This window comes from Apteryx mantelli, chromosome 1 (genome assembly GCF_036417845.1).
Source record: "Apteryx mantelli isolate bAptMan1 chromosome 1, bAptMan1.hap1, whole genome shotgun sequence".
Taxonomy (NCBI): Eukaryota; Metazoa; Chordata; class Aves; order Apterygiformes; family Apterygidae; genus Apteryx; species Apteryx mantelli.
In genome coordinates, this window is record NC_089978.1 from 47,628,965 (window position 1) to 47,648,006 (window position 19,042).

Consider the following 19,042-nt stretch of genomic DNA (forward strand, 5'->3'; position numbering starts at 1 on the left):
AAATGAGATTTTGTATTTGTAGAGGCAAATAGGTTTCAAATAGTAAGAGTTATGTCTTGGGAGAGAAAATATCTGATTAGGAATAACAGATGAATAGTATAGGCTACTATTCAGGTTGGAACTATATCTAATATCAGATTATAGAATGGTCTTGAAAGAAAGGTAGTAGGAACAGCTTCCCTTGAAAAGCTCAAATCTGTGTGATAAGACATAATAGCCTATTCATTTCCCAGTTAGAGGGTCTCTAAATATCATAGACACTTCAGTAATTTGGGAAATGTTCATCACCCTTTTGTATTTAAAAGGGCAGCTTTCACATTTTAGAATTCTTCAAAGATAAAATGAGACAGGAGTTGGTCAGTAAAGCTTACTGAACTTAAATTAATATTGCGATTGTTTCAGAATGTTATGTTACTACTTAACGATAGACATGTGATTAGTTATTGGACAGTTAGATAACACTCAGACCTGTTATGCTTTTTAAATAATATTGTTATATGTGTAACAAAAGAAAAACTAACTATGTATTAGCATAAAGATTTTTAATAATAACAAAAATTTTTTTAGTGAATAATCAGCTGGCTATTTTGCAGGTTATGTCATTAGTATTTTGGGTTTTTTTGTTTGCTTTCCTTATTCCTTTGCCCAGACCAATATTCTAGTTCTCCTCTAGTTCTGCTCCCATCTTCTTTTTCAGATGCGAGCCATCCTTTTGCAGCTCCCGTGGACTTCAATTTCCTTCTTAGCCATCCTTCCTCTGCTGACTGCAATTATTTAATTTCTCTGCCAGAGGCAACTTCTTTCATCTCCTGCCAAGGAGAAGGGACTACATATAAGTACAAAGCTCCTGGTCGTATGCTATAGCCAGCGTGTCTCATTAGGTGGTGCTGCGCAGCAGTAGCAATGCTCTCTGCCATGTAACGCTGCCGAATAAGAGCTCATTACCTATAATGTGATATATTGCTACAAGCGTTGGGAAATGGAGCCTTCAGAAGTCTCACTCCCACCTTAGTAACTGCATACACGAACTGTGCATTTCAAGTATCCCAATATAACTATTAGTCTGTTTTATATTCCTTTAAATTTCAGATTTAAAAAACATTCCTAAAAAACACTTTTTTTATCTTGATCTCATTGTTCCATATAGCTTCTCCTACTGCTTACTCACTCTCACCTCTTAAAAGCTTATCTGTAGTTTTTAAAAAAGAAAACTAAACATAGTAGTATTAAATAGCTTTACAGCCTTGCTTTTATTTTGATTTGAACAAGTAATATCAATGGAGTCCTCTTAATCACATCTTTTCCCCCCAAAAGGTAGTCCAAATCAAGAGAAGAGCATTGTATTTCTACAGTGGATGCCTGCAAAGTCAGCATTAATATCTGCAGCTCCCACCTAATGGTTTGTTTCTGCAGAACCCTTGCAAGATTATGGTGACATTTCTAAATGCCCTCATTTAGGCCCTACAATAAATGCAAAATGCCTCAGTTTATTGGGAACTGGTGTCATTGCAATTTTTCCAGACTCGATATGTGACGCTAATTGTCTTTATGGTGTCTTTTGACCCTGTTAAATGTTAGTTTCCAAGCAATTTCTTTACTCATTGTCCATCTGTTGACTTGTTAATGACCTAAGTAAACCTGGAGAAATGGGATGGAAAACTGTGCTTACCTAGAAGGAGATGTAAAAGCCTGGGAATGTGGAGGCAGGAGAGACGGCAGGCTTAGGCAGCTCTTGGTTCCCCAAACTGGATGTGTGTACGTGCCTGAGAGAGGGGATTTGGCAAATGTTTGTGACTGAAGTTTACTCAAATGTCTCAGTATGCTACTGAAAATGCTGCTTCCAGTAATGACTGAAAAAGCTCCAGTAATAACAAGAAATGACTTACATGCGTGAATAATCTCTCTAACCATGAGAAAGCAATTATACCTAAAGCATTTACCTATTGTGTGCATATTCTATTATCTGAAACTTTTTTTTCCTTCTTCTATTGAATGTTACTCTAAAATCTTACAGTTCTGTCCCTGGTTCGCTCATGGCACTGACATTCCCTTCTACAGAACCAACATATTTACAGTGTTAATGATCTAAAATATATGAAAAATCAAAGTATTAAATTCTCCCAGGACTAGTACAGCAGTCTAAGTGTAAAAGATATCTGTAATTTGGGACTGAAATGTGCTCTGTCTGTGGCTCTTTCATTGTGGTGCTCTCCCTCCCTCACTCTCCCTCCCTCCCTCGCTGTCACCTACATAAGTAATCCCAACAGGGACCTGTTTGCAAATAGCAGCAGAGTTTTAGCATATTTTTCTTCATCAGTATAAGCAAAGATACTGCTTTCTTTTAAAGTCCTTCCTACAAAATAAATGCTAATGAATTGAAAGCTTGTATTGAAGCTTGCAGCATATACTCTCTGACCTGGGTTAACAAGAATAGTAAGATTGAGCTACAAATTCAGGAAATATGAACATCAGAAGGCTTTTTATAGCTTGTGTTAATCTTAGGTTTGAAATGAACAAGAACAAAATATTTGAAGATTCAATTACAGTGAAGGGAAGACATCAGTTAAAATACTAATAGATTAAAATGTTAGACAAATGTTATTTTAGTACCTCTGCAGCAAAAAGGTCTAAGTTTGTATTTGCTTCAGTCCTTTAAAAAGTAAATATTTTTTCCCTAGACAAATTTGACTTTAGGATCTCCAACATTAATATTTCAAGTAATGCCCTAATTTACTGTGATTGAAACATGTAAAAACAAAACATCTCGTTCATCTGAAACCAAAGTGCTTTTTCTCTCGTCGTAAACCTTGTTTTCCCTCTTTAGGAAAAGCAATGGTATGGACAGATTTTACATAGAGGGTTGCATGGTTCTGTTTTTTCTTTTTTCTTTTTCTTTCCTCCTTGCATTTACATTAGTTGACTGAGCTGGAAGTTCCTGGTGACAGAACGTGGCCGGTCACCTCATCAGTCACATACTGTCTGTCTGTCAGCTGCAGCTGAAGCACTATGTCCATGTGTATGTTAAACCTCAAAATCTGAACAAAGTCCAAATGCTAGCCTTATCTCCAGCGCGCTGTGGATACAGGCCTACGGCCTACTCTTTTTGATACTTGAAACTCAGGGTTCAATTGCCGTGGTAGTTTTGGGATGGGGGGAGTAGGATGTAGGTTTTCTTGAGTTTTGTTTTTATTATACTATTAAAATGCAAAGTAGTTCAGGTGACTAGAAACCAGTGCATTTCCTAAATGTGAACCCCTCACTTGGGGATGAAGGAGAGAGTGGCAAAGGAGGCTCTATTCCAACTTCAGGCCAGTAGGCAGCTCACAGTTTTCTTCTCTAACCGAATTTCTACGCAGGCAGTCGCCTTTCTGCAAAAGCTTCTTCTGCTGTTGTGTTTGTGTGTGTCTTCTCAGTGTTCCCACAAGTCCTCCTTTGTAAGCTGTTTTGTTGCTGATGGTTTTTTTCCTGGTATTTTTATTTCAGCCTCCCAAGGAGTTCATCAGAGTGTATTGATTTTCTGTCCAGGGCAACTTTTTTTTGTTGTCTCCTTTGTATTACTCGGGTTGATGCTATAGAGTGGTCCAGCTGCAAGACAGCTCTGCACAGATTCATTTCTCTCTTGATAACTTAGTCCCCAGTCTGGGAAGCTGTTAATGACTTTAGGCAAGGTAACAACCAGTGCAGCGCTGAAGGGGTAAATGGTTCAGACAATAAATTAAAAAGTAGCATATGGAATGATTTATTTTCAAAATAGGTAAATTAAAAATTTGGCTAGAATGGGAGCACATAAGTTATGAAACATGGATATTAAGATACCTAAGCAGAGTGTTCACCCCTTCTTATGTTATTTCAATTTTAAAAACCATTCCTTCATAAACTTTATTCTCTGTGTAAGTTGAACTTTTTCCTACAGTAGGAAAAAGTGTCATCCAACTCCAGCATGCCACTGTTATGATTGGAATTGCTTTGAAAAGCATCTTTCAGTAACCCTTATATATATATATATATATGACTGCAAAGGTTTTTCTTTTAAGGGTAAATTGAACATTTGGGATGTTTTTACATGATGACTTTGTTTTTCAATTTCTCTGCTTACCTAGGAGCATATAAAGTTAAGGGGTCCCCTGCCGCTCTTCTTTTATAACCAACTAAGAAGAACTAGTGTGCAGTTCCTCTGGCAAATTTTTAAATAATGTTACTCTTTACTGCTTCAGAAAGGTGTATAAATATTCACTTTTATTTGACTGAAATTAATTGCAGATACAGGTGAACAGGTAAATGTTTGGCTAAAGTTGAAATGGGCATGTATCAATCTAGGATGGTAGCTTTAGAACTAGCTCACATTTAAACTGTTTACAGAACTAATAGTTTTCTCATCTACTTGGATTTTATATCATTGTATTCAGTGTTTTTTTTAAAGCAATTTCTAGTCATTTAAATTTTACTTTACATTGCAAGTTTTATGTCCTACTGGAACATCTACTTCCTTTTAGTTTATAGTGCCAATCTGCATATATGATAAGGCTTTTTTATCAGGCAAACAAAATAATGTGTATTTAGTCTCTTAATTTGACACTTGTCGGTGGAGTCATCAGTATAAATAACATCTTGCTAGCATTTGTGGGATGGCTAGCCTTGTTTGATCTCAAATGTTTCTTAGAAATACCCTTGCTTTTTCTGCAGTACTGTCTTTTTAAGCCAGGGAAACCTTCCTATAAATATTGGAGGAAAAATTTCACTGTCATACCGGAGATTTTTGTCAACTCTTCCGTCAAATTACATATAACAATTCAGGGTGTAAGCAGCTGCTGAGCAGTGACCCATGCTTCTCATACCTACCATACCAGTAATCCTGTTGCATCCTTGCTTTCTCTTTGCTCATTGTTTTTGTTCATCTTTTGTAAAAATTTAATTATATGCTCTTTAGAGAGGCTTGGCATGTTGTTTTTAGGAGGCATACCACAGTAAGACCCCATCATTATGATGATGATGATATAAAATAACAGTAAGTTTTTCAGTAATCAGTCTTTTCCTTTTATAAATATCTGTTCTGATTTGTTATCAAAGGCAGTTTTGGCTGAAGGTTGGAAAACTTCAACATCCCCTGAACTAGAATTATGTTTAGGGATTTGGGATGTAGGGTAAAACAGAAGAACTTTGCATTGCGTAACAGAGCAGGAATTATTCAAATCAAAAAAAACAGAAGTCTTATGGATACAGAAGGGAGTGTTCACATTGACCAGCATAAATGGTCAATGGCAAAAATACTCATCTCTTCCAGCCTGTTTACTTTTGTTGTGCAGTTGGATTATACAGCAGATTTCTTGATAGACATTTTTCTTCCTATTTCCTGCCACCCCAGCTTCTTTTCCTCAGTGGAGTCATGCCTGCCATGGATTTTAGCAATGAATTGTGAGGGCTTTAAATGAGGAGCTTCACTTTGTAGTCTTAGAAATCCAGGCACTGCTCTTGACTCCTGTAATAATGTTAGGGTAGGCAACGTTGCAAGTTCATTGCTAGCCAGTTTACAGGGAAAGCCTCTGTGGCTACCAGGTTCTTGAGCACTTGTTGGCATCTCGGGTGTCTGCCAGACCATGAATTAAATTGCCGTTGGAAAGGAAGATAGCAGAACAGTTTCCTCTATGACCTTGACTGTTTTGGACCAGGCATCCCTCCAGCTAACAGAGGTGAAATGCCAGCAGAGTTTTCTATCGGGGAAGATATAAATGTCTGCACTTACTGTACGACTTTCTGTGGTCTAGAATACAGATTTGGCCTGTTTCAGAAATAAGCTGCTCTTTCCACTGCTTGACCTTGAGAAAGCTAGTTACTGCCATGGCTGGGCTGTTTGCTGTCAAGCAAAAGGCATTCTGCCCACGTGGTGCCTCGCTTGATTTTGTCACTTGTGTGTTCAGGACTACATGTGCAGCAACCCACTGAATATGGTCCCTGTCATCTGCCCTATCATCCTGATCGTCTGGGAGGGATTCTGAGAGATCCATTGCCTACTGCAGCAATTTATGGCTTTTTAAGACATTCAGAGAGGAAGAACCAGTGGGAGGAGAAGTCTGTCTGGGTGGAAAGTCTGAAAAGGCCAAGCCCCACAAGCTCTTCTTTCCAAAGAATAGCGGCAGCACTTTTGTTGGCAGCTACCACTTTCACCATTCAAGGACAAGCTCGTTTCTGGCATGATGTTAAAAAAGGACTACGGGTAGCTGTGAAAGGGGGAGGCAGGAACTTCCATAGGTCTTTAGGTAGTGTATCTGAAGGTTCCCCACAAAGCTCCTGCCCATTGTCACAGTCTAGAAGAACCACCAGTTCCTACAGGAAGGAGGAGAGGAAAAATTCCCTACTATTTGCATGTTATGCACCTCTTCCTTTCTGACAGACCTTAAAGGGCAAAATCTGTCAGGTCAAGGTAGAGCATGTTGGTGACAAAAGTATGTAAAATGGAACGGACTCAAGATTTTGTATTGAACATGTTGTGCATCTACTCCCAGGTCCTGCCAAACAGTACAGATATGAGAGCATTGTGAATTTCTTCAACATTTTCTTGTTGGCTGTGGGTATAGTGTACATATCTCCTTGTGCATCTCACTGTGCTCAGTAACAGTACCATTCTGGAGTGATATATTGGATAAGGGTGGTTAGAGCCAAATGAGTGCTGCAAATGGAGATGCGTAATGCTAGGATTGTGTAATGATGGAGCCATTTGCACCATAATCTGATCCAGATTTTGGGTAATTGGAAAAAGGCCATTAGCAAGGTCATAATTCAGACATTGATGCATATGTGAGGTGATCTCTCCTTTCTTGAGTTAATAGCACAGACCCAGTTCTGCCTAGGTGGGCACTGTGACAGGATCTAGGGAAGCTGGCATGCATAGCTGTAATTCTGTAGCGGAGATTGTACCGCAACATCAGATTCATATTGCTGTCCTAGTTTTTTTTTACAGCACATTAGCAGTCTCTCCACAGCATGATAAACTTGGCTTTTCTTGCTGCAGGCTGAGCTGGGGACCTGAGGTTCATAATCAGTTTAGAATCTTTGAGGTCATTGCTTGATTAATTGATGGCCCAGTGAGATCTTTGTGTAACACAATATTAAGGATATTTGTCATACACTGTTCAGAATCTATCCTGAAACTTCTATCCCTAACCTACAGCCCTACATCAGGGAGTTGCGCACTGTATGCTGATGCAATTAGCATTTCTCAGAGCAGGATATGGCATCCTTTTTTCATTTGAGTTGATATAGTCTAAATAGGGCCATATTGAGGGAGCTTTAAATGAGACTGAGAGATCAGAACTGGACTGACTGGGGAGACTCCAGCTTTGGTGTTTTCACCACAGCAAAATTAAAAGGAGAAGCCTGCTGCTTCCTTACATTTTGTGTCCTATGGCTTATGTATATATGAGAGCAAGCCCATTTAAAAGCTTCTACAATCTAGCAGGAGAGCTGCCTTTCTTAACCATTCATATTGATATATACCATGGAAGCAATTTGATGTGAACCCCATTAATATTTTCATTAGCACTGAAAAACCTTTGCATTTTTAATTATTTTTAAGGCAAGAAAGAACTATTATCGTCAGCTGCATTTGGCCTTCAGTGGGACAGGCCAAATAAATGTACTCAATTTTAATTTTTGGCCTGAGGCCTATAATTAGTATATTCTTCTGTGCATTGTGCTTTTTGTTCAATCTACTCATGATTTCAATTTTGTGCCATGTTCAGAGTGGCTAATCTTGGTTATTCCTTCTTGATTTGCTTCCTTCTACAGAAATTACAGCAAACTTTAAATTAACTCTATATGCAGAAGGTTTTTAAAAATGCTTAAATTTATGTAAAGACTTGGTTTGCATACTATTTGAAGTAAATTGCCTGGATCTGGTAATTGCAAGTTACCAAAGTTCTAGGGGACGCTTTCTTCTGAAAATTAAATCAAACTGTTTTATAGTAGCAATTAAGTGTGATTTATTATATAGTCTTCTAATTAATAGACAGAGGGCAGTGACTTAAACAAGCAGAAAAGGAGGCAGAATACATGAAGGAGAGAAGAGACTTCAATTTGCAAAGAGGTGATGTTCAAAGATGGATAAAATTGCTTTTGCAAGATATTTCCTTTATTGTTTGGTGGATCACATGGTCCAAGTTGTTGAAAATTTGTCCAAAATCAATTATGTCTATTACATAAGTGTACCACACCCAGTAAAACCTGTTTTAATGAATAAACAGTGACTCAGAAATCATAGACGTTGTTTGGAGATGTAATATCTGAGGGTGGGATTCATTTCGTCTTACACAGATTCTTAAAAGTTAGGGAACTCTGAACCAGTCAGAGTATTTGGGGTTTTTGTTTTGTTTTACTTTTAAATGATACCCATTTTCTGTATAGACTATAATAGTTATAGCTGTGCTTGATCTTTTGCAGCACGTATAAACTGGACAAAAGTCCTTTCTCAGAAAAGTTCTCTGTCTCTGTATGAAAGCTTGGTTTAAAATGGAGTACTTCTTTCTGTGACATCAACAAATTCATGGTGTTGCACAATTTGGAAAATGTTTCAGTTTCAAGCCATCAGTATTAAATTGTTCCCTGAACATACCTTTAAATTACTTAATTATTAGTTATCCTTTGAAAGTCAGTATTAGCAAAACCTACAGTGGCAGTACTGATGCTTTATTTTAGTGTCAACACACCATGTAGTCTTCAGAATCACAAGGTCAGTCCAACAGCTCCATCCTGTCTAACAAATCATTGTAGACTGCCACAAATAGTTTAGTCAAGATATTTCCAGTGTAAAGGCATCTTATGTTAACCAGTAATTAAGAAGACTACAAGTTTAATACTAGCAACCTTGTTCTGAACTTGGACTCGCTTATAGTTTGGGGGTGGCTTCTAGCTAGCTGAGGTCATGTGCCAGAACATTTTGTGGTAGTCAAAAATGTTCCAGTCACCGTTTTGGAGAATGAGGGTGTGTTTTTGTTGTTGTTGTCTTCTTTATTTGGAAATGAGCACAGGATGCACCTTGAAACTATGAGATGTGCTGCTGTGCACTACCTCTGTGTTCTGGAGGGCCTATGCTGAAGTATAATGACTCTTCAATGACACATGCTTCCTGACTTTTTGAGAGTAACCTCTTAGGAGTGACTTCCTTAGGTACTTGCAGTTCTAAGTTATTAAGGAACGTGAACCTGAGCATTGTTTGCAGATACATAAGGCATTCTGGCTTGGGGATAGGCCCAACTCTAGCACAGTGACATTGCATGAAGGAAACATATCGCCTTCTGCTGCGTGCATGACTTGTAAATTGTCCATATTAAATCAAACGCTTGCACTGTGTAGCACCATAGATATCAGAGGGAACTCTAAAATGAGAATAGCTTTTGTATTCTGCAAATTGATTGGAGCTTGAAACCCAACCCCTAAGTTTCCATAATAGCACAATTCTACTGCATAGCATGCAAATTTTAAATTTCTTATAAATGATTCCCTTCATTCTACAAATAAGCTAACCTGGGGAGCACAAATACTTGCCTTTAAACTTTTTAATGCCATTTTACATGGGCTACTTTCCTCAAAATTATTATCACGAAATATAGCAACTTTCTATACAAGTTTGGATGCAAAAGACTATATTTTATTTGAGATAGCAGTAATTTTGAGACACTGTGTTTTTAAGTGATTCTTGAAAATATCACTAAGATGCAACATCTACTCTTCCTCTAACAACAGTCTGTTTCTATAGAAAATTGTATAAACCACAATTCACCTAGGGGAATCAGTTCTTTGTTGTCAAAAGTTTTTTTGTTGTTTTTGTTTTTTTCCAACTGAATGTTGAAATTGTTCATGTCTTGAGTTGGTCTGTCATCATTCTATCTCATTTTTTGTTAAATGCAAGAATAAAGCTTTCAACCCAAAAGATCTTTGTAACATCTATTTTTTTTTTCAATAGGGAGATTAAAACTAGTTATTGGATTAAAAATAACCTACATAAGAACTACTTGTTTAAATTTTAGGATTTCTGGTGCTAATATACATTCCTTTTGCAATTTAGAAAAAAATAATAAGGTAATAATTTAACAGGTCTTAAAAGAGCTGCCTCCTCTCCCTTGCTCTTTTACCAAGCAAGCATGAACCACAGCTCATTTCTTTTGCCACTAATTTCCCTAATTACTGTGGTAACCAATAACTTTGGTCTGGATGCACACAGATTCCCCAGCACTTTTAATTTGTGTACCTGAAGCCCTGTCAGTACTGGGGACAGCTGGCATCCCCAAAAGGAGGTTCATAACATCAGGTGACTGAACCTGGAGGCATCTGAATTAAGCATGATGAAATGTGCTTCCTAGTATTTGATTCCTACCCAGAACTGGGATAAAGCCCTCTTTTGGACTGTTTTGGAAATACTTCTCACTTGCCTGTGAGCTGGTCCTCAGAAACCTGCCAAATTTGGTCCCTTCAAGGGACACGGGCCTTGGAGGGGGATCCATAATCCTAATGAGTTCAGACTTGAGAAGGGTGCTGCCGTGAGGGGCCCTGTCCCATGGAGGGAGGTAATGCCAGAGACTCCCTGCCCCCCACCTCCAACAGCCACAACTTTTGTCAAACTGCCTTAGGTGCAAGTGGCAGAGAAAACCTATTAAAATACTTTGTGCTGTGTATCTTGACTACACACACTGTAAAATGAAATAGAAGATAAAACCCTCCTTTTGCCCACCCCTTCTGTTTCAAATTTGTTACGCTTTCCAGTTTGGTGGTTTATTGTATTAGAAAACAACAATAAGTGTTCCCATAGAAGTTAGCTGAAGATTGATCTACACTGAAGGAAACTATTTGAAGATGTTGGATTTGACTTTTTCTGAGGCATAAAGAACTTTTTTTTTTTTTTTTGAAAACTTACTTTCAAAATTAATAGAATAAAATTGCAGATGATATGAACTAAGTGTGGATTAGAAGAACTTCTCTGCAGTACTACTTCTTAGATACTTTTGCTAGGGCTGTTTTTTTTTGTGTGTGTATCAAATTAACTCCCAATTATTATTTTTGTAGACGGTTACTGGGAAAAGCTTTGGAACCAAAGACTTTCGAGCAGCTCTAGAAAATGGAGTCCTGTTGTGTGAGTGAGTATTGTGATCAAGGCTCTCAGTTACCCATATACCCACTGTTTCTTTTCTGTGTGTGTTTTTTTTATTATTATTTTTAAGTTACTGTAAATTACCTGTGATGGTGGTTCTCTAAATCATGTAAGCTATGTACTCCCACAGGCCTTTTCTTTTTAAAAAGCAGTTTATTTCAGAAGTGAATATTATGAAACTGTAAATTAAAGATAGCATGCATGATTTCAGGTATATGTTGCTTACTAATACTGCTTTTCAGTATGAGGTATGAGAGAGGTTATTTGGTCTTCTGAGGAATTATGATTACATCCAAATATCTCAGTTATGTAGAATATATCAGATGTCATTCAGGGATATGCATACATTATATACGTATTTTTTAACAAGCACTGTAAGATGATAAAAATAAATGAATTGGATCTCAGCATAAGGTAGAAATACACTTATTTGTATGTGCATATGCAATCTTGGCTTCAGTATTTTCTGGACTGACTAAATTACTAATTTCAGTAACAGTATTCGGACTTCAGCTTTTTCTAGGCTGTTTTCTCTGAAAAGCTTCCTTGTGCTTATATATTATAGGCTTCACAATAGTGGAGCTTGTCTGGTTGGGTTGCTAGACTGAGTCAGAGGTGTAAAATGTCCACTGGTCAGGTCTTTTCCACGCATCCATAATTGGTTTCGTACTTATTAGAACAAGATTCCAGGGTTGCCAGCAGTGCTAATCCCTTAGGGTTTTAAGGAATGGCAGGTATAAATGTCACTTGAATGCCACTAAGAGAGAAATCTCATCAGAGGACTCCAGGGGAAATTTAAAAATTCCTTGGAATCTCAGAGCCATTCTCAGATCAATTACATTCATCCAAGCTAACTTTCAGAAGTTTTTTGAATTTGTTAGTATATATGAAAAATGACCAAAGTAAATGCAAATAAGCAACTTTCCTGCATCCTTCCTTCTGCAGATATTACTGCCTTTTCTCTGTCTGTTCTGTCCTTTATTCTTTTCCCTGGGCACTTCTCCTTTCAGCCTATTTTGCTAGTGCTTCTGCAGTCATCTTTCAAGGATTCATCCATATAATGGAGTTGAATTATTTTGAAGATTAAATGCTCTTGTAGAGATGGAAATTGTATTTTCATTACTGATGTAATCAAATATTAGCTAGAGTGAATGTTGTAATAAATTAGTTTGTACTTTAAGAAGAGCTACTTTAGGTACGTATTTAGTGGGAGGTGTGTATTATGTTCGGCTGTAACTTTTAAATAGTGTTTTTAAGAATTGGCACTGAACTGCTATTTTCTAATTCTCTGTCTTCATTGTTGACATTTCTTTGGCAAAAGAATGTGAGCTTCCATCTGCCAAATGCAAATCAGTTAAATTTATATGTAATTAATAGCCATATGCAAGAAAAACATCCTGTAATTTCTTCAGCTGAGCAGCTTGCCTTAGGAGGCATACAGTGTTCTTTAAAGGAAAAGATGCCTAATTATCTTGCACTAAATCATATAGATGTCCCCCTGTATCATTTTAAATTTGATATACTTGAGGTAGAAGGAGAAGTGGTTTTCATAGAAATTCTATGGAAACAGAAAAGAGCAAGATGTGAAAGATTTTCAGATGTCTGATTTTCACCAAAGTATATAGAATGAAAGATCTTAAATAACAGAGGCAAACTGGACTCAACGTTGCTTCTTACCCCAGTTCAGCTCTGACTTGGCTACTTTAACTTCCAGAGAGAGATCATCTCTGGAAATGATATATTTGACTTAACAGCAGATCAGACTTACATTTCCACCATATTCCTATAGCAGCCCAGTTGCTTTGTTTGGTACACTGAATGACCAAGTGTGCATGTTGACTGGTTGGCTGACCAGTAGCTGACAAAAATCATTTTACAGTATAGTAGATCTCCTATGCATACGTTAGCAGAAGAAAGCCGTTAAAGTTCTTAGTTACATGCTATTTCATGTTTTAAAGTACATTAAAGCTAATAAAAATGATGCATATGGAAGATTAAACACTTTTTTTTTTTTTTTTGAATTCCACTCAAAACAGATCACTTATTTTCTCTTCTTGTGGACAAGTCATCAGAAGTATTCTGTTTAGTAAATAGTTTGATGCTGTTTGGAAATCTCAGGACCTGCAGCCATTCTTCCTTTTCCTGCAAGCATTTAGAAATTCATCTTCCATTCCATTTTGTTTACATAAACTCCATTCTTTTTGTTTGTTTTCCAAATAAATTTGCTGTTTGAGCAAAAAAATTCCTTTTCTCACATACAGTTTTAAACTCCAGGTCCTGACTTTGCATTGGTGTGGGTGAATCACAAAACCTCATTGATGCTTTATGTGGGCATAGGGTCTGGCCAGACTTGTAGCGACAAGATGAGGGAGTAAGTCCAAAATCCACAAAGGTATTTAGGCAGATGGACTCTACAGGGTGTCCTGAGGTTCTAGTCATCTGTTGGTCCTGTGGTCTGCATGTACTTAAGTGAACCACGGGTTTTCCCTACCTCTGTGATTGAAAACCAGAGTATACGGATATGAGGAATCCTGTACATCTGCATCTTTGCCTCATCTTCTTTGCAGGGCAAGATGTGTGCTTGGGCTTGTGTATTCAACAGTGATGCATTTGTCCATCTAATCTTTTTGGTTTAATTATGAATCCTAGATAATGTAGGGTAGCAATAATGTGAAGAAAAATAAAATGCTTCTGGCTGAGATTGAAACTATAACTTACACATCATGTAACAAAAATGGTTGTTGCATACATCATACTGGGACTGACAGTGACACAAATTCCTATGCTTATAGGAATTTCAGAACTTTCACATTGATATTTTGATTTTTAATATCTGCTACATCAGAACTTTTATCAGAAAAAAATCTTTAAATGGGAAATTTGAGTATGGTTAACATCACCACCCATGCAGCTGAAACATGGCTCCATTTCTTCCTGCAGCTAACCATGCATTTCTAATTAATTTCTCTTTCTTTCTTTCTCACTTTGCCATTCTCAACAACCTTTATTTTTGTGATGTGTCCTACTTTTTGCTTCTGCAATCTGTTGCTGTTTGCTTGTTGCATTTTAGAAAACTGATTAAAAAACGTATATTATTTGGGTTTACGTGTTCAAATTTTCTTCGTTCAAGTCCCATAAATTAGCAATATATGCAAAATATTTCTTAATAGACATTGATACTCATGCTTAAAGCTGATTATATAACAGAAATTCATATGACTTCTTTTTAGTTTGATTAACAAGATCAAACCTGGCATCATTAAGAAGATCAATCACCTATCAACTCCAATAGCTGGCTTGGTAAGTAATGATGTCAGATCTAGTATTTACATAATTCTGCTAGTGGGTGGGTGTGTGTGTGGGGGGGGGGTTCTGGTGTGTGAGTTTTTTGTTTCTTTGTTTGTTTTAGTCATCTCTTGCCTTTTGTTCTTACATGGTCTCACACACAAACCACTTCAGAAATCCTTCGGCTAGCAAATGGGCAGACTAAGAAGCATTCTCTATAACATAAATTTTTTAGAATTTACTTCTCCCCAACCCCATTAAAGCATAGGTTGCACTAAAATAACTCAGATCACACGAAGATCTCTTTAGGCTTCAGTTAAGGGATTTCACAGTATTTTGGCTGTAAATCGCATTGTTTGTGGAAGAAAAAAATTACCTAGAATCATTTTATTTTCACAGTAATCTTAAAGGATTTCCTGTGTGGTGTTGACAAACTTGCAGGTCAGGGACTGTAGGACTGTAAATTTTGTAGCCATTTGGCATCATAAAAACCATCATAAAAAACAAATTCAAATAATTTTTTTCTTTACCAGTTCTTCTTAGGAAGGTAGCCTTGTTGGTTATCCTTATCACCATCAATGTTTCTTACTCCTGTGACCAGAACTGTTGTTCTTATTTTAAAGGACTGAAGGTGAACAGGGACATATGCATGATTCCTGTAACAAGTAGAAGAGCCCTCCTTATGGCAAACATGCAGTCATAACATTGGGGAAAGTTATTTAACTTCTTAATACAAGTAAAATGTGAAACATCTGCAGATGCTTGTAATTATATATTTTAAAGGTATGAACCAATAAAACGCCTGCTTTTGCAGGTCAACTATACAGCTCTCTAGAGAAGAAGGCATTCTGTTGGTAACTTGGCTGATGGCCGAAAGATTGGGTTAACTTGCCATATGTTTGTGCAAGCTCAGAATGTGCATTTCCACATCAAATGACCGCATGAAGTGTTAGTTGCCCTTGTCCCAGAAAAGCTCAGGGTCTTGGACTCAGGAATAATGAGGGCTGCACATTCTTTTCTCGTGAGGCATCCAAGCAAGAATTCAAATTAAACCAAAATCATCTTGGGAAAGACAGCACAGTTATTCTATCGCTAGTCTGATGGCCTAAATGGCCTCTGAAGTAGCCATTAATCCAAACCAGAAAACCATAGAATAGATTTCATTTTTGTGGTGGCTCAAGTGTTGTCTTGAATCATAACTGTGTGAACTCCCGTTTTTACATGCTTTTTCTTTCTTTCCAGATACAAAAATTTGGAGTATTCCTTAGGTGTGTAGTTCATATCTTACCACTTACTTATGGTATATTACTGTTCCCTCAAGTTGTTTCTAGTTCCTACAAGTCTGCAAAAATTAAAGGGGAGGAAGGGTTAACGAATATACTAAACCAAGATTATCCAGTGGTATCATTGGTCTTAAAATACCACTTGAAGATAATCATTGGGAGAGCTCATGTTTTGTGTTAGCTGATGGAAAGGGTTTTACATAGATATATTAATTTCAGAAGATCATGATTATGATGCCTGTAATGGGAGGGAGGGGAGGTTTGTTTCCCTAGACTTAGGAGGAGCATACTCAGTTATACCAGCTTTGAAGAGACCAGCTTTCATCCCTGCATGCAAAACCCATATTAGAAACTATGGTTTTGTGCATTTTGGAGAAAACACAAGCATTTGTACCTAACAGTCTCGTGATACTGTGAACCCATAGGATTTCAAGAGGGAAAGAATCCACTGTTACTCTTGAAAAGCAGTTCCCAGAGTAACACACTTTTGCTAGTAATTTCTTTGTTTTACTTTCAAGTGTAGAAGTGTAAGGTTTACAGTGCTCCTAGATGTACAGCTTGCTAAGAAATCATCCGGTAGGCTTGCTTGTTATGTTCTGGAAATATTTGCATCATTCATAAGTTTTTTCTTCCATGAATCTTCCTCTAGATTGCGTTCTCCAATGGCTTCATATATACTTCTGTGGCTTTCATTTCTGCTGTATTCAATGTCTTTCAGTCTTAAATTAATTGTTATTCCCCAGGCCTGTATGAGGTTTACAAATACTGTTGGTAGGAGGACTTTTTTCTTTCTTTTTTTTTTTTTAAACAAACTTAAGTTTAAAGAAGAATTCTTTTTTTTTTTTTTTTTCCTCCCTCCTCCTTTCTGTCAAGGGTAAAGAGCTGCTGAGACTTGAACATGGGTCTTGCAATTCCTGTGATATCTTTTCTGTAGACGTCTTTTGATCATGTTCTTCCCATAGTTTCTTGTTCATTGTCCTCTGGACTTCTGGACTCATCATGCTCAGTTAATGTATTCGACTTCCATATTAGTGTTTTTTTTTTTTTTTTTTGAAGAGAGTATTTGAAAACTTTTCTAATACTTAGAAATTTTTCAACAGTACAAAAATAAAATGATCAACCAGCATGTTTGGTTCAATCTCCAGCATGGTTTCATTCTATTGTTTCTTTGACTTCATGGTTATTTGAAAAAAAATTCTTGAGTAAAATAGGAAACGAAAGTCTATTGAATAATGAAGCATTCTGTTTTATATGATATATTGTGTGCTACATTTTTTGTGTGGCAATAGGGAATTGAGGTGGATTAATGCTCAATTAAATCATTGCGTCACTTGCTTTTGTGACATCTTAATTCTCACAGAATCTAATAGAGATTTTTTTTATTAGCTGGATCACCTAAATTCCAAGCTCATTTTAAACAATTGAAAATAAGCTTTAGCATTCATCTTTAGTTTGATTATACTACTGTGTAGCAAATTTGGGTGTGAATTACAATGGTTCAAGTATAATCATGATGGAATGATAAATAAATAAATGTGTTTTGATGAGTAAATACCTAAGTGAAACTTGGCATTCAGTGACCAAAAATGCTAAGTATGGTACTAGTCAAACCTAAAAATTGATGTAACCTGATATACTCAGTTTAGAATGGCCCAGAAATGGTGGGCTGCAGCTTGCTTAGGAGATTGGATTAACACTGCTTGGGAGACAGGGAGACATAGCCCAGCCATAATGTGAAATGTGTCTAATGCTTTGCTACTGCAGTCCCACTTCTCTGGTGCTCTTCTCAGCTATGCTCCTCCCATTGCTCGTGTGAGATCTAGTGATCTTTTATTTATATATATATATATAAAAATATATATATATATATATATATATATAAAAATAAAAACACACACATATATATAAAATAAAAATATATAAATATATATATTTTACAATCTAGAAAACTGAACTGATTCACAAAGGAATAAGACGAATGCCTGAGTTGCTGCAAGGAAACAGTGGGAACAGGAGACAGAGGGCAGAGCAGACCTATCTATTGATGATGATGGCAGGCTCTTAGGTCAGCTCGGCCCCTATGTGAAATTTTTTTATCCTGACTGCAACGAGCAGGAAACAACGGCTGGGAATTCCTGCTCTGGATGCAGCACAGCTTATTTTGCAGAACTGCTGCAGCTCGGAGCCTTGCATGTTGGTGAGTCCCAAATCACTGTCAGTTTGCCAGGTGGGTCAAGCTGTAACCCAGGGCTGTTGAGGAGCTGAGCTGATGGTGTGGCAGGAAGGGGTGCTGCTGCAGCTGTCCCAGGCTGGCTTGCCACCGCTCACCCATGGTGAGCCACTGAAAAAATGCTAGTGCAGCTCCTGGGCTGACTTCCTGAGCAATGGGGCATGCAGGCTTCAGGGTACAAAGGACCAATTCCAGCCATAGTTGTAGAGCGATGAGACTTGCTCCAGGTTGATTTTTAACAAGAAACAACGGGTTTCAGAGATGGTGCAGTTCTAAGTTTCCTGAAGGGAGCTCGGACATGATTATTATTATTATTTTATTTTATTTTAGCTGGAGGGACGCTGAAGGAGAGACATTTGAATGCTTGATTAATAGACCAAGTTAATGCTTTCCTTAGCACCACTACATTTAAGGTGAGAGGATGCTATTTGTTTAAAAACTTTCCACTGAAATAATTTCTGGGAAATGCAGGATTAACTTCTGCTTCTCTTTCCAACTTTTACTCTGTAAGATCCACAGCTTTTATGAGAAGTCCATATATTTTCCCTAGTGCAGGTAGGCAGGCCAAACGGGTACAAAGTAGCTGTTCCTGGTCCTTTGTCATTTTGGAGGGATATGGTAGGTGAATGAAAAGTCAGAGAATTATGGAGGCTGGGATTTTGCTATCCAAGATAGGAAGTATGCAGCCTGCCTTAAAAATCCACTTCTGGTCCATACTTAAATGAGATAGACCTATATCATAGAGATATGCTTAAAAAACAAGCAAACCAAAAAACCTCTCTTACAGTGATAGATCTTGCTAGGTAGATTTTATCCCAATTGCTTTGCTTCTGTAATGGAGAAAATCCTGTTTATATTGATTCTAAAACAGCCTAAGCTGTATCTAGACAAAGAATTGCAAATTAAATGATGTGCTCCATCTCCCAGCGTGATACAGCTGCCCTCAGGTACTAAAAAGCAATGTTCACGTTTCAAGTACCTTTCAACCCTTCTTTTGAAGTGCCTTGCATTAAAGAGCAGTCCCCACTTTCCAGTGTTGTAGACTAAGTGACCATTTCTCCGCGGTTTCTGGATGTTTTCTTCTTTTTGTTGTTCCCATTGCCAGGT

General features: G+C 37.4%; 1 protein-coding gene across 7 annotated transcripts in view; it reads left to right on the forward strand.

The window, feature by feature from the left end:
* LMO7 (LIM domain 7) overlaps window positions 1-19,042 on the forward strand; it is a 137,361-nt gene that overhangs the window by 25,956 nt on the left and 92,363 nt on the right. For all 7 annotated transcript variants that reach the window (XM_067292873.1, XM_067292841.1, XM_067292827.1 and 4 more), the window contains exons 2-3: window positions 11,053-11,123; window positions 14,368-14,437. The gene's annotated coding sequence lies outside the window, so the exon portion shown is untranslated. The remainder of the gene's footprint in view (window positions 1-11,052; window positions 11,124-14,367; window positions 14,438-19,042) is intronic.